We start from the raw sequence: 15,243 nt of genomic DNA on the forward strand, positions 1-15,243 counted from the left end.
AAAACTCAATCACTTTGCAGCCTGCTGTAGGAGCAGTAAGAAAAATGTACATGTCATGCATGAAGATGACACAGATTCATACACAAGCTCAGAGTCAGAATCAGAGTCAGAAAGCAACATACACATAGTGCAAAGACAGGACACTGAGACAGAAGAGCAAGAAATATTTGTTGATGCACTAGAAATCAGTTCAGACACAGAAAATGATGATGTTTATGTTGACGCAGTGGAATATTTGACCAGTGTAGAGGACAATCAGTTGTTCGTCACAGTAGATGTAGAAAACATCACAGTCAAATTCAAAATTGACACTGGTGCACAGGAAATGTGCTCCCACTGCACACATACAACAGTCTTCACAACAAGCCCTCTCTGAACAAAACCAAAACTAGATTGACCAGTTTCACAGGGGGTAATCTCAGTGTTAAAGGCACATGTACACTGAATGTGATGGGTGAAGAGTTAAAGTTCTATGTGGTAGACACAAATCAACCAGCGCTGATAGGTCTTGCATCATCAAGAATACTGAGACTCATACAGATCTGCAGCGTAGACGCAGACACAGTTGACAAAGATTTTCCCACTATCTTTGGGGAGCTGGGAAATTTGGGCACGGAATACCACATAGTTGTTGACGAATCAGTCAAACCTGTCATTCAGCCACCCAGAAAGGTTCCATTCGCTCTCAGAGAGAGAATTAAAGAAGAGTTGGACCGAATGGAAAAATTAGGGGTCATTGAGCCACAAGAAGGACCTACAGATTGGGTCAGTAGCATGGTGGTGGTGGAAAAACCTGACAAAACGTTAAGGGTATGCATGGACCCAAAAGACCTTAACAAGGCAATCAAGCGTGAGCACTTTGCGATGCCCACAGTTGATGAGGTCACAGCACAGCTAGAAGGTGCAGAACTGTTCACCAAACTGGATGCACAGAATGGTTTCTGGCAGATACCTTTAGATGCAGAAAGTTCAAAACTGTGTTGTATGCAGACACCTTTCGGACGGTACGTTTTTAAAAGACTACCCATGGGTCTGGCATGTTCCAGTGAGGTTTTTCACAAAACCATCAAAGCCATGTTCAGTGACATACCAAGAGTAGACAACTGGGTCGACGACATTCTGATCTGGGGTCGCAACCAAACAGAACATGATGAAGCGCTGAATGCAGCACTTAGAAGGGCAAATGACCGCAACTTGACACTCAAAAGAAAGAAGTGTGAGTTTGCACAGACAGAGATCAAATACATTGGCCACATCATAGGCAAAGACGGCATTAAACCAGATCCAGACAAAATAGCAGCCATACAAAACATGCCGTCACCACAGTCAAAGGCAGACCTCCAGAGATTTTTGGGAATGGTCAATTATCTGGGAAAGTTTGTCTCAAATATGGCTGAGCTCACAGCACCACTGCGCACTTTGCTCAAGAAAGAAGTGTGCTGGCAGTGGAATCATGAACAAGAGCAAGCATTCAAAGCAGTCAAAAAGCAGCTGACTAAAGCACCCATACTTGCTCACTACAGCACAGACAAACCGGTGAAAATCACAGCTGATTCATCATCAGTAGGGTTAGGCTGTGCACTCATGCAGGATGACATGTAGCCTACGCGTCTCGAGCACTCACTCAAGCAGAACAAAACTATGCACAAATCGAAAAAGAAACGTTGGCCATAGTGTTCGCTTGTGAAAAATTCCATCAATATATCTATGGAAAGCAGTGTGAGGTTGAAACAGACCACAAACCAATCGAGAACATCTGGAAAAAGCCACTGAACAAATGTCCGCCTAGGATTCAAAGATTCATGTTGAGGCTACAGCGCTATGATCTGAACATCACATACAAACCAGGCAAAGAAATGTATGTTGCAGACACACTGTTAAGAGCGTCAGTCAAAACAGACACACAGGTAGGGTCAGAAAATGAAGAAATGGTGAAAATCCATGTGGCCACATTCATGAATAGTTTACCTGTAGCAGACAACAGAAAGCAGGAAATGAGAGAAGAAACAGACAAAGACCCAGAATTGAAAAAGCTGAAAGAGCAAATTCTGAAAGGTTTCCCAGCAGACAAATACCAAGTTGACGCTGAGATCAGACAGTATTTCCAATACAATGAAGAACTAAGTGTGATCGATGGCATCATTTTCAAAGCAGACAAAATTCTCATTCCAAAATCTATGAGAAAAGAAATGCTGGGTAGAATACATGAAGGACACCTGGGTATGGAAAAGTGCAAAAACAGAGCAAGAGTCATTTTCTTTTGGCCTGGGATGTCATCACAAATAGAAGACATAGTCAGCTCATGCTCAGCTGCAGTGTGTGCCAAACACAGAAACAAACAGCAAAAAGAACCAATGATCAGTCATGAAATTCCAGACAGACCATGGAAAAAAGTAGGGACTGATTTGTTCGCATGGAATGACCGTGACTACTTGCTGATAGTTGACTATCACTCAAAGTTTGTTGAATACGCACTCCTTCCTGACACAAAGAGCAAAACAGTGATAAAACACATGAAATCCATATTTGCCAGACAGGGAATTCCTGAAGAAGTGGTATCAGACAACGGACCACAATACTCGAGTGAGAAATTTGCAGAATTTGCACGCAAATGGGAATTTAAACACACAACATCAAGCCCTACTTACCCTCAGTCAAATGGATTAGCTGAAAGGATGGTACAAACTTTGAAGAAGCTCTTTCAAAAAGCAAAAGATAGTGGGGAGGATGTCTACTTAGCGCTTCTAAACTACAGAACCACACCTATCAGTAGCACACTCCCATCTCCAGCAGAGATTCTCATGAACAGAAAACTGAGAACAAGACTGGACATCAACACAGACAGACTAAAAACCAAGGGCTCACACAAAGTGAAGAAAACACTCAAAGAAAGACAGAGCAGACAAAAGCAACAGTATGATAAAACAGCAAAGTCACTCCCAACACTACACAAAGATGACAAGGTGTACATCAGTGACAAAGGGAAGTGGCGCCCAGCCACAGTTGTAAAACATACAGACACACCAAGATCATATCTTGTACAGACTGACTCTGGCACCTACAGGAGAAATAGGCGAGACCTACTAAAAGTCAGCACAAAATCAGACAGTGAAAACACACCAATCAAAAACACTGCTCAGCCAGAGAGAAATAATTCAGTGCCACAGATTCCTGGTAATCAAAACTCAGTGCCACAAACTACTGGCAAGCAAAAATCTATGCCTCAGACTCCTGGCAAGCAAAAACCACTGTCACAGACTCCTGGCATACAAAACCAAACAACTCAAGCTATGACTAATCACAATGATGATAGAAACAGTAGCTCACAGTGCGAAAAGCAATCAAGTCACTCATCAATCAAAAGCAAAGCTCAGACAAGCAACACACCCACACAAGCACCAAGCCACATGCATGCGGAAACTCCGAAAGCACCCGTAGCTACCAGGAGTGGTAGAATTGTGAGGATACCTGTGAAAATGGGAGATTATGTGTGAAATCATGTACATATGTGTGTGAATGCAAAGGACAATGTTAATTGATTTTGTGTAAAATGTTATGAGTGTTATAATCTTCAAGTTTCAGGACAATCGGTCACACCGTAAAAGGTGAATGGACAATCAGAACATGAAGAGACTAATAATGTGACTTTCCAAGGACGTCAATGAACATTTATTTTATTTGAAGAATCCATGGACATTCCAAGTGAAGTTTATTGGAATTACTACCTGGGACTTTATTTACATTGTTTGTGAATGATTGATAGTGTGTGAGTTTTAAGTTGTGAGTTTAAGTTGTATGTGCAACAAATTTATTTGTTAACTGGAAAAGGGGGATGTAACATATAGGCCTATGTGTGTACATGTATGCATAATTACATGACGTCACAGTACCACGTGACACGTTGGCATTGTGTACTCCAACATGGCTGCAGGCTACAATAAACCTGGACGAACTCCCATCAAATCTATTTGTATCCTTGGATGCATGGACTGTGTGCGATCTATCTAACCAAGAGATATAACACTGAGTACGCAATAAACAAAGGCAGACCATAGCAAGGGGGACTACCAGGGCGGTATTGTTTGCAGGGCAGTTGTTTTTGTGATGAGAGCCGGTTGCGGCCGCTTGCAATGTCAGCGCTGTCTCCCTCTCGGAAATGTCCGGTTTTTTGACAATTTTTTTGACAGACAGACAGACAGACAGACCAACAGAAGGACAGAGTGAGTTATAGAGCTGTTGTCACAGGTTTAAAAAAAAGTTGACATTATATCTTCACAATTCAGAAGACCAACTTCATGTATATGAATAAGATTAAAAGTTACAAGCGAGATCGGCAAAACACTGTCAGTCCGGAAATTTCCGTTCGTAGCGATCAGTGCTGAGTGTCTCTCAAAATCGTAATCACTTTCAGAACATCACAATCCCAATTCACGATGTCTTTGAGTAAAGTGTAAAAAACCCGAAAAAAACCCAACCAAACACACAAAAAACAAAAACAAACAGAAAATCCACATTTGTGGCTTTGGCTGTGTGATAGTCTAACTGAAATGACTATTCCAACTTGGACCCAAATTCCAACCTTGCGCACGGCCGATTCTAGAATGGACCAGCAACAAGGGTTTCATTCTAGAATGGCACCCCTGTACTTGCGCAGGGTTAGAATTCCAACCTGGACCCGGTCCATTCTAGAATGAAACCGGATTCTAAGTTCGCGCAGAACATATGCATTAAATAAGTTGGTATATAATTAAAATTCTTTTGTTAATAAATTGTGTCTCGACTGATTGATGGGATTGTCGATTTTGTAAGTATCCTTTTAAACAGCAAACGGAAGTATAGTGTGTCACCACTCTCTCTTTCTCTCTCTCTCTCTCTCTCTCTCTCTCTCTCTCTCTCTCTCTCTCTCTCTCTCTCTCTCTCTCTCTCTCTCTCTCTCATATGCACACACACAAACACACACACACACACACACACACACACGCATTTACAATATACAGCCCATACTTGAATAACTGAGATTAACATAAGCACTCAAGCAATAACAGAGAGAAGAAATCTTCAAACCATTACATTTGTAACTACACAAACTCACTGTAAGACTAAGAGACTGGATCTTTCTTCCCGATAACTCTTGGCGGCAGCTTCTTGAGTAGCTGTCCGCATGCGGACTCTCTGTGTCCCCGATTGCGCTGACAAACAATGTAACACTGCCGCACCTGCTTGCCCTGCCTCTTCTGACCGGTGGAGACGATGCTTAGCTCAGAGTTGAGACATGAGATCGTACTGTGTTCGACCTGAGTATCGAAATGGACAGCTTTTACAGAAAAAAAAGAAACAACAAAACAAAAGTGTTAAAAGACACAGTCTAAGAAATGGACAAACGGTTATACTTGACGGACATGAATCATAAGTGAATAAAATACGTGGCTTATACCTACCATGCAATACAGTACAGTATTAGTTTATTTATGCCATAAGGGGCAAATGTATAATGAGTTACACGTTTGGCATTTTTAAGAACTATAACTGCATACATGAATCGTCTAAAACATGATCAGGTATAAGAAAACAAACACGTACAGATACTCCGATTCACACAATCACTCGTACTACTACGTGAATGTCACACACACGCACGCACGTACGTACACACACACATGCACACACACAGACGCACACACACACACACATCCACAGACATACGCACGCACATTTTACACATACAAACAAACACGCACATTTTACACACATACGGCACACACATAGACATAAGAAATACAAAAATAAAAACCAGCTGCATTCTAAGATTCGACCGGAGAATCTAGATCTCCGATTCAACTGATTCATTTAGATCTGTAGTTGTTAGTCTTGCAGGAAAATCAATATGGGGATTCTGACATCGGTGTTGCGGGTACTAGACTAGTCTACGTAAACTCATTAAAAATGAAAGCACACAAATCAAGGACTCTTGTTGGAAAATACAATTGTTTTTGATTCCGATCCTTAAATTGCAGTCGAAATATTTTGTGTGTGCAGAAATACAAATTTAGATCGATTGCAAGCGTTTTACTAGATTTCATTGTCAGTGTACGTGTGTCACTGTGTCGGAACTGTGCCTCTCGAAACATTGAGTTAGTGTTAGACCTATGCTTTTGCTTTATTTTTATGATGACTCCTTAATTCCTGAACCGAATCATTAAGCAGAGCCTCTTTGTAAACCGCCATCAAACATAAAGTACCGTAATGTGCAATGCTGTAAGCGTAAAACTGACTTTTGAGAGGTTCCCTGAAATGCGTCAACTCGGCTAAGATTTGATATCTACGAATGACGAACACAGTACGTGAACAGAGCAAACACATTGCTTGAAACTGTTTTGGTGCATTATGAAGCCTTGTTTGCAGCCACTTAAAAGTCTTATACGACAAGAATGTATTGCATAATTGATAAAAAGAACTTACCAGAGAACTTTCGTCAAGGCAGCGGCTGCTCACCGCTGGGAATTCTGGGTGGTTAAGCACTTTGAAAACTTCCGGTTTACATTATGTTCCAAATAAGGATATCCTACTACGATTATGTTCCAAATAAGGATATCCTACTACAATGGAATACATCAATGAATTTTCAAACGGCTACACTTGCTCCGTCCTTTCTGATCGGAGGGGGGTGTTTTTTTGAAAGTGTTAGTGAATGGATTAAACATTATAGTGGTCAAATCTCAATTTCTGTGAGAAAATGTAGACGAGGACCTTTAAAGGGATGACGTGGTCATCGACATCTTTTGTAACTCCCGGTTTGTCTGTAAGAAGTTGAGAACATTCTTGAAAAACGGTTTCCAGTTCAGCACTTCCTGAATAAGAAAGATCATCCGAGTAGTGAATATCTATGACAGATTCCCCCGTAACTGCAGGAATTGTCGGTAAGACAACCTCATCCTCGATTTCAGGAGACAACACAGCGACAGCACAAACAGGATACAAGACGTGATCCGAACACGCATCTGCCCTCTGATCAGAGTCAGACATCAACGTTGAGAATTCCTGGTCATCAGGAACTGGACCAGTACTTAACTCTCTTTCCACAGCAACAGCTGCTGTCAAAACTCGTCTCTCATACTTCTTCAGCATGTTGACGTGAAACACCTTGTGTTTGCCGTTGAGGTCAATGCGGTAGTCAACAGGTCTAACCACCTCCATCACTTTGAATGGACCTTTCCAGCACATGAGAAGCTTGTTGCTGTCAGCAGTTAAGAGTACAAGAACTTCATCCCCAGGTACAAAAGTACGAAGTTTGGCCTTCCTGTCATGGTAATGTTTGTGAATACGAGCAGCATCACGAACATTCGATTGTGCTAGAGCACACGTATCCGCGATTCTGTTCTTCAAATCGAAGACATACTGATATAGAGGTTTGGCTTCATCTCCATCAGTCCTCCCTGTCCATGAGTCCGCTAAGATAGACATTGGGCCTCTCGGAGTGCGCCCAAAGAGAAGCTCATGGGGAGAAAACCCTGTAGTGACATTTGGAAGTTCACGATACGCAAAAGGAGTGCAAATCAATAATAATGTTTTTCACGATACGAGTCTTCTTCTGTCAATTAATGCATACTAATAACAGCATCATTTCATCATTAATTAAGTATTCATATTACATACATTTTCATACATAAAACCCATAAATTTCATGTCTGACACACACACACACACACACACACACACACACACACACACACACACACACACACACTCATACATACAAAAACATACACACAAACTTCGGAACACACTCACGAACATACACATCACAGCCACTCTATTTCTCTTTCTTACACACACACACACACACACACACACACACACACACACACACACACACACGCACGCAAATACACATAAATAACCACACACACTCTCTCTCCCTCTAACACACACACACACACACACACACACACACACAACTACATATATACACACAGACACGCACACACACACACACACACACATACACTAACAGTAACAGCGAGTGAGTGTGCGAGCGCGTGTGAGTACTGTTGTTAGTTTAGCATTGGTTTTGTTTGTTTGTTGTTTTTTGTTGGTTTTGTTTTCACTTTTATTGTTACATGTTTGTCTACCATAATTTACCATTATTATTTTGACATTATTTCAAATTTGTTATATTAAAATCGTCCGCCAAATTTCATTTGCTTTTAAGAGTACGCTCATAAGCTTAGCTTGTTGTGCTCCATGTTCCTTATTTCATGTATGCGGTAATAGTACCAATGGAATTTACTGAATAAACTTGTTTAAACCAACAGTAACACTGACACGTGCACAAAATGCACACACACACACACACATCGCGCGAGAGAGAAAGACCGCAGAGAGGGGATGACGTCATATGCATTGACGTCAAAGCCTTTCGACGTCATCTTATGCGAGCTTTATTCATAGACTTGGAAACTATAGAATTTCTACCCGGCCAAAGCGGCCACCATATTTTAGTTAGCATGTTCCTAATTTTTGGTGAACTTCCATCCCCAACTGTAGCCCCTGATCGGGCACAAAGAATCCTTCTTTATCATGTATTATCGTCATGAACATTTCTCAAGTCGATTACAGTATTCACGACTTGCTTGCATGACCTTTCGGAGCTCATGGGGGCTGCCATTTTGTTTTCATCTCCAACATGTGTTCTGGTTTAACATTACCTGCTATTCCGACTTGGTCGTGTGACAGACGTTTTCTTCCACACGAGATTACGTTGATTGTCTAACGAAGCCGTCAGGCTGAGTTAGACATCAGCTAATCGAGTGTGGAAGAAAACTCTGTCACACGACCAAGTTGGAATAGCATTTATGTCTCACAGCTTCAACAGAGGAGAGAACAAACACGTTTTGTGTACTCGAGCTTGACAAACCTAAACACAGGAGCAGCCATTGTGGAGAGATCTACTTTTTGACGGAACTGACCGAACAACTGTGAATGACGTCTCGGTATATGTGAATGACGTCACAGTCGTCGTCACAGTCTGTATCTTTTGAAGCATCGCATTCTTCATGACGTCTTTCTGTGTCTGCATCCGCGAAATGTTTGTTCATTCCGGAATCTTTGTCATCTACGTTCAGAACTCTGGGTCACCATTGTGAATGAATGCAAATGAGCTAATATGCTGTCATACAGGAATCAAACACAACTCCAAATGTAGGTTCCCTCCACTGTATTATTCAGCTATGACAACATACACACAAATACACACAATCATAAACATAAATGTTAGGTATTCAAAAATCCGGTACTCACAGTTTTGTAGGCAAAAACAACTCGAGATTACAATCTCGTACACAATTGCACTAACAAAACTCTCTACCCTTCACTTAGGTAGAGAAATTCACAGGCACACGATATCTATTTTACGGGTATCGACTCACGGCTCGTGTGTAGTCAAAAAAACCAGTTATAGTTCCTATTCCGGCAGACTTAAATCACCGTCTGCTCTGCCTACTAAACATTCCTTATATCTTAAGTAATTAAGATCTTGTAGACATATTTTAACTCTGTTCATACACAGAATTACACAGCGTCTATGGCCGTTCACTAGGAAATGTATTTAACTACTAATTCCTTCTACTGGCGACCTCGGTCTACTCAGTTTCTATCGCACTGTGACCTCTATGGTCCAACTATACGGACAACCATAACCTTGCACTAGCTTCTCGAAATCCCGTCGAATTTCAGCTATGCGGGTCTATAGGCATGATACTTCGGCGGCTTTTCAGATCCTTCATACTGTCATCTGGCCACTATCTTCCTTTCCGACCGGTTATATAACGCACTGTTAAGTGCTTTACTCGGCTTCCTTTCTCCCGGTCGATTACTGTGACAACCCCTCTCTGTCCCCGGACAGTGGTAAAGTGTAACGATATCTTCGTTGCGATTTACAACGTCAACTCTCTCGGTCAATGAGCTGAATTCACAGTCCGTGCATCACACTTCGCTATGTCACGCTATATCTCTGGTTAGCGCTTCTAAAAGCGTGGAGGATATCACTGTCAAACTTTGCCTGTTAGTGTTATTCGTGATTTCCTTCACAACGTGCAGCACAAAGCTTTTTTTGTGTTGGTTTATCCAAGCGAAGCGAGCGAAGCAAGCGAAGCTAGGTTGGTCCCACACTAGAGTTGATTTCAACCAAATGATGTGTGTGTGTGTGTTAGAACCCCTAAAACTTTCACAGTTTTGACTCGACTACAACACAAATTGGCACAGGCAATGTTATTGATCCCAGGAAGGTTTTAAGACATACATCGTTTTGATCCGACATCGACAACGGCAGTTACAAGCGCTTCCAATTTCTAAGTCATAACAAAGAAGGAGGTCAAACCCAGGTCAAGAAGACAATCAAAACTCATGACGTCAAACTCATGACATCATTCTCTTCAACACAAGGAGCTGAATTCAAAATGTTATGACATCTTCCATGACGTCAAACTTGAGGATTCCATTTCCAAGCTAAAGTCTTTGTGTACATCAAATCTGGTAGCACGAGATGTTGTAAGAGACACCGTGAATTACTTGCAATCCTGGTGAGTTGGTTGATATGATGGACGACGACAACAACAACAACAACAACAACAACAACAACAACAACAACAACAACACCTCCACCACCAACAACACACACAAAAAAACACCACCACCACCACCACTAACAACAACAACAACTACAACGACACCACCACCACAACCACCACAACCACCAACAACGAGATGTTGTAAGAGACACCGTGAATTACTTGCAATCCTGGTGAGTTGGTTGATATGATGGACGACGACAACAACAACAACAACAACAACAACAACAACACCTCCACCACCAACAACAACAAAACAACAACACCACCACCACCACCACTAACAACAACAACAACAACAACAACAACTACAACGACACCACCACCACAACCACCAACAACTATCCTCCACCAAATTTAATTCACGGTGTCTCTTACAACATTTACAACAACAACAACACCTCCACCACCAACAACAAAAAAACAACAACACCACCACCACCACCACTAACAACAACAACAACAACTACAACGACACCACCACCACAACCACCAACAACAAAAATCCATTAAAAACCGTTATTTTCCATTTCTCAACCGATTTTTATGAACATTTGTGAAAAGGTCCGTTGTCCCTTACTGAAGATATCGAGATGTTGGACGAGACTTCGTTATTTACTTGTAATCAGGTAATCTAGGTGTACATCAAATCTCGTAGCACGAGATGTTGGACGAGACTTCGTCATTTGCTTGTAATCAGGTAATCTAGGTGTACATCATATCTCGTAGCACGAGATGTTGGACGAGACTTCGTCATTTGCTTGTAATCGCTCTCTCTCTCTCTCTCTCTCTCTCTCTCTCTCTCTCTCTCTCTCTCTCTCTGCCAAACATATATGCATTTACCATCCAAAGCACTGCATTTTCCGAGGAAAGATATCATCATAAACAGAGAGAGAGAGAGAGAGTAAACAAGTATGAAACAATAACAACAAAACAACAACAAGAACATTACACACAAAAAAGGACAGTATTGTCATCAAAACAACAACAACAACAAACACAACAGCCACAACAACAACCACAACAACTGACAAGATTTCTAGGTGTGGAACCTCTCTCTCTCTCTCTCTCTCTCTCTCTCTCTCTCTCTCTCTCTCTCTCTCTCTCTCTCTCTCTCTCTCTCTCTCTCTCTCTCTCTCTCTCTCAATGATGGCTCCTTCGCTTGGGGTATGCAGTGCCAGGTCGTGCCGAAGGCACTGCACTTCTACTTAATTTGTTTTTGTTCATTTTTATATTTCGCATGTAGTGACCGTACTAGAGGCCACAGTCTTTCATGGCAGTATAATTGATCTGGAAATCTCTGCTAAGCAGTTCAATAACATTATGTGCCTTCGAGCACTTGGCTTAACCATTTCTGCTACACCACTCAAACTATGTCCAGCTACGCACTCATACGCTCTCCCTAATATAATAATTCAAGCGAAGCGAGCGAAGCTAGGTTGGTCCCACACTAGAGTTGATTTCAACCAAATGATGTGTGTGTGTGTGTGTGTGTGTGTGTGTGTGTGTGTGTGTGTGTGTGTGTGTGTGTGTGTGTGTGTGTGTGTTAGAACCCCTAAAACTTTCACAGTTTTGACTCGACTACAACAAAAATTGGCACAGGCAATGTTATTGATCCCAGGAAGGTTTTAAGACATAAATCGTTTTGATCCGACATCGACAACGGCAGTTACAAGCGCTTCCAATTTCTAAGTCATAACAAAGAAGGAGGTCAAACCCAGGTCAAGAAGACAATCAAAACTCATGACGTCAAACTCATGACATCATTCTCTTCAACACAAGGAGCTGAATTCAAAATGTTATGACATCTTCCATGACGTCAAACTTGAGGATTCCATTTCCAAGCTAAAGTCTTTGTGTACATCAAATCTGGTAGCACGAGATGTTGTAAGAGACACCGTGAATTACTTGCAATCCTGGTGAGTTGGTTGATATGATGGACGACGACAACAACAACAACAACAACAACAACAACAACAACAACAACAACAACAACAACACCTCCACCACCAACAACAAAAAAACAACAACACCACCACCACCACTAACAACAACAACAACAACAACAACAACAACAACTACAACGACACCACCACCACAACCACCACAACCACCAACAACGAGATGTTGTAAGAGACACCGTGAATTACTTGCAATCCTGGTGAGTTGGTTGATATGATGGACGACGACAACAACAACAACAACAACAACAACAACACCACCACCACCACCACTAACAACAACAACAACAACAACACCACCACCACCACCACTAACAACAACAACAACAACAACAACAACAACAACTACAACGACACAACCACCACAACCATCAACAACAAAAATCCATTAAAAACCATTATTTTCCATTTCTCAACCGATTTTTATGAACATTTGTGAAAAGGTCCGTTGTCCCTTACTGAAGATATCGAGATGTTGGACGAGACTTCGTTATTTACTTGTAATCAGGTAATCTAGGTGTACATCAAATCTCGTAGCACGAGATGTTGGACGAGACTTCGTCATTTGCTTGTAATCAGGTAATCTTGGTGTACATGAAATCTGGTAGCACGAGATGTTGGACGAGACTTCGTTATTTACTTGTAATCAGGTAATCTAGGTGTACATCATATCTCGTAGCACGAGATGTTGGACGAGACTTCGTCATTTGCTTGTAATCGCTCTCTCTCTCTCTCTCTCTCTCTCTCTCTCTCTCTCTCTCTCTCTCTCTCTCTCTCTCTCTCTCTCTCTCTCTCTCTCTCTCTCTCTCTCTGCCAAACATATAAGCATTTACCATCCAAAGCACTGCATTTTCCGAGGAAAGATATCATCATAAACAGAGAGAGAGAGAGAGAGAGAGAGAGAGAGAGAGAGAGAGAGAGAGAGAGAGAGAGAGAGAGAGAGAGAGAGAGAGAGAGAGATAGAGTAAACAAGTATGAAACAATAACAACAAAACAACAACAAGAACATTACACACAAAAAAGGACAGTATTGTCATCAAAACAACAACAACAAACACAACAGCCACAACAACAACCACAACAACTGACAAGATTTCTAGGTGTGGAACCTCTCTCTCTCTCTCTCTCTCTCTCTCTCTCTCTCTCTCTCTCTCTCTCTCTCTCTCTCTCTCTCTCTCTCTCTCTCTCTCTCTCTCTCTCTCTCTCTCAATGATGGCTCCTTCGCTTGGGGTATGCAGTGCCAGGTCGTGCCGAAGGCACTGCACTTCTACTTAATTGTTCATAAAATATTGTTTGTGGATTAGCAAAATTTGCGTGAAATATTCAATTACGATTTGTTTGTTTTTTGGGAAAATTATGTTATTTTCAAAATAGATGAGTGTTTACCGAAGAGATCAACTAATCATAAAAGGTAATAAGAATGGTTTGTAAGATCAAATACAAACCATCAATAAAACTGCTGACGGCAGATTTACCCCCCTTGACTTCTCTGTCTGTTGGGTGAAACTACGCCATAGACATTTCTCTTCTAGTGGCTTAAGTTCTGGTGTATTAGCGAACAAGAAATATACGAGTTAGTTGCAGAATCGATGTACTGTAGCATTCAACAAACACAGCATTCAGCAGCTTAAGACCGTAGCTTTCAACTTACACAGGATTCACAAGCCTTGGACTGTAGCCTTCAACACTGTAGCTTTCAGCAGTCTGTACTCTGTATCTTTCAACCAACACTGGAGCAAGAAACCCCGGGTTGAGGAAGAAACCCCGGGTTGAACAAGAAACCCGTGCTGAGGAAGAAACCCCGGGCTGAGGTAGAAACCCCGGGCTGAAGAAGAAAACCCGGACTGAAGAAGAAACCCTGGGCTGAAGAAGAAACCCCGGGCTGAGGTAGAAACCCCGGGCTGAAGAAGATACCCCGGGCTGAAGAAGAAACCCCGGGCTGAGGAAGAAACCCCGGGCTGAAGAAGAAACCCCGGGCTGAGGAAGAAACCCCGGGCTGAAGAAGAAACCCCGGGCTGAAGAAGAAACCCCGGGCTGAGGAAGAAACCCCGGGCTGAGGAAGAAACCCCGGACTGAAGAGGAAACAAGAAGGCAAGGAGTAGACAAGGGCCATGATCACACCGGCCATTTCACTGGAACATCACAATCATAAACAAATTAAAGCTTACCTTCATTGCGGTCTGTGCATTCCCCGTTTGAACAGACTTTCCACAGACCAGCGTTCATTGTATCGGTAGAGTTTACGCTTGCAACTTCTCCCTGTTCCCATTCTTCTGTGACGAGTCCCACTATCTCAAATATAACACACACAAGCGTACACAGCATACCAACGACAGAATATAAGGTCTTCATTTTGAACATCGCTTCTGAATATACTCGAAAACTGTCATTACCAAGCGGAAGTGTTTTTTTTTTAAACCTTCAAACAGTAAAGCATCAGTTTTTTGTTTGTTTGTTTGTTTGCTTAACGCCCAGCCGACCACGAAGGGCCATATCAGGGCGGTGCTGCTTTGACATTTAACGTGCGCCACACACAAGACAGAAGTCGCAGCACAGGCTTCATGTCTCACCCAGTCACATTACTCTGACACCGGACCAACCAGTCCTAGCACTAACCCCATAATGCCAGACGCCAGGCGGAGCAGCCACTAGATTGC

Source organism: Littorina saxatilis, unplaced genomic scaffold, assembly GCF_037325665.1.
Source record: "Littorina saxatilis isolate snail1 unplaced genomic scaffold, US_GU_Lsax_2.0 scaffold_330, whole genome shotgun sequence".
NCBI classification, from domain to species: Eukaryota; Metazoa; Mollusca; class Gastropoda; order Littorinimorpha; family Littorinidae; genus Littorina; species Littorina saxatilis.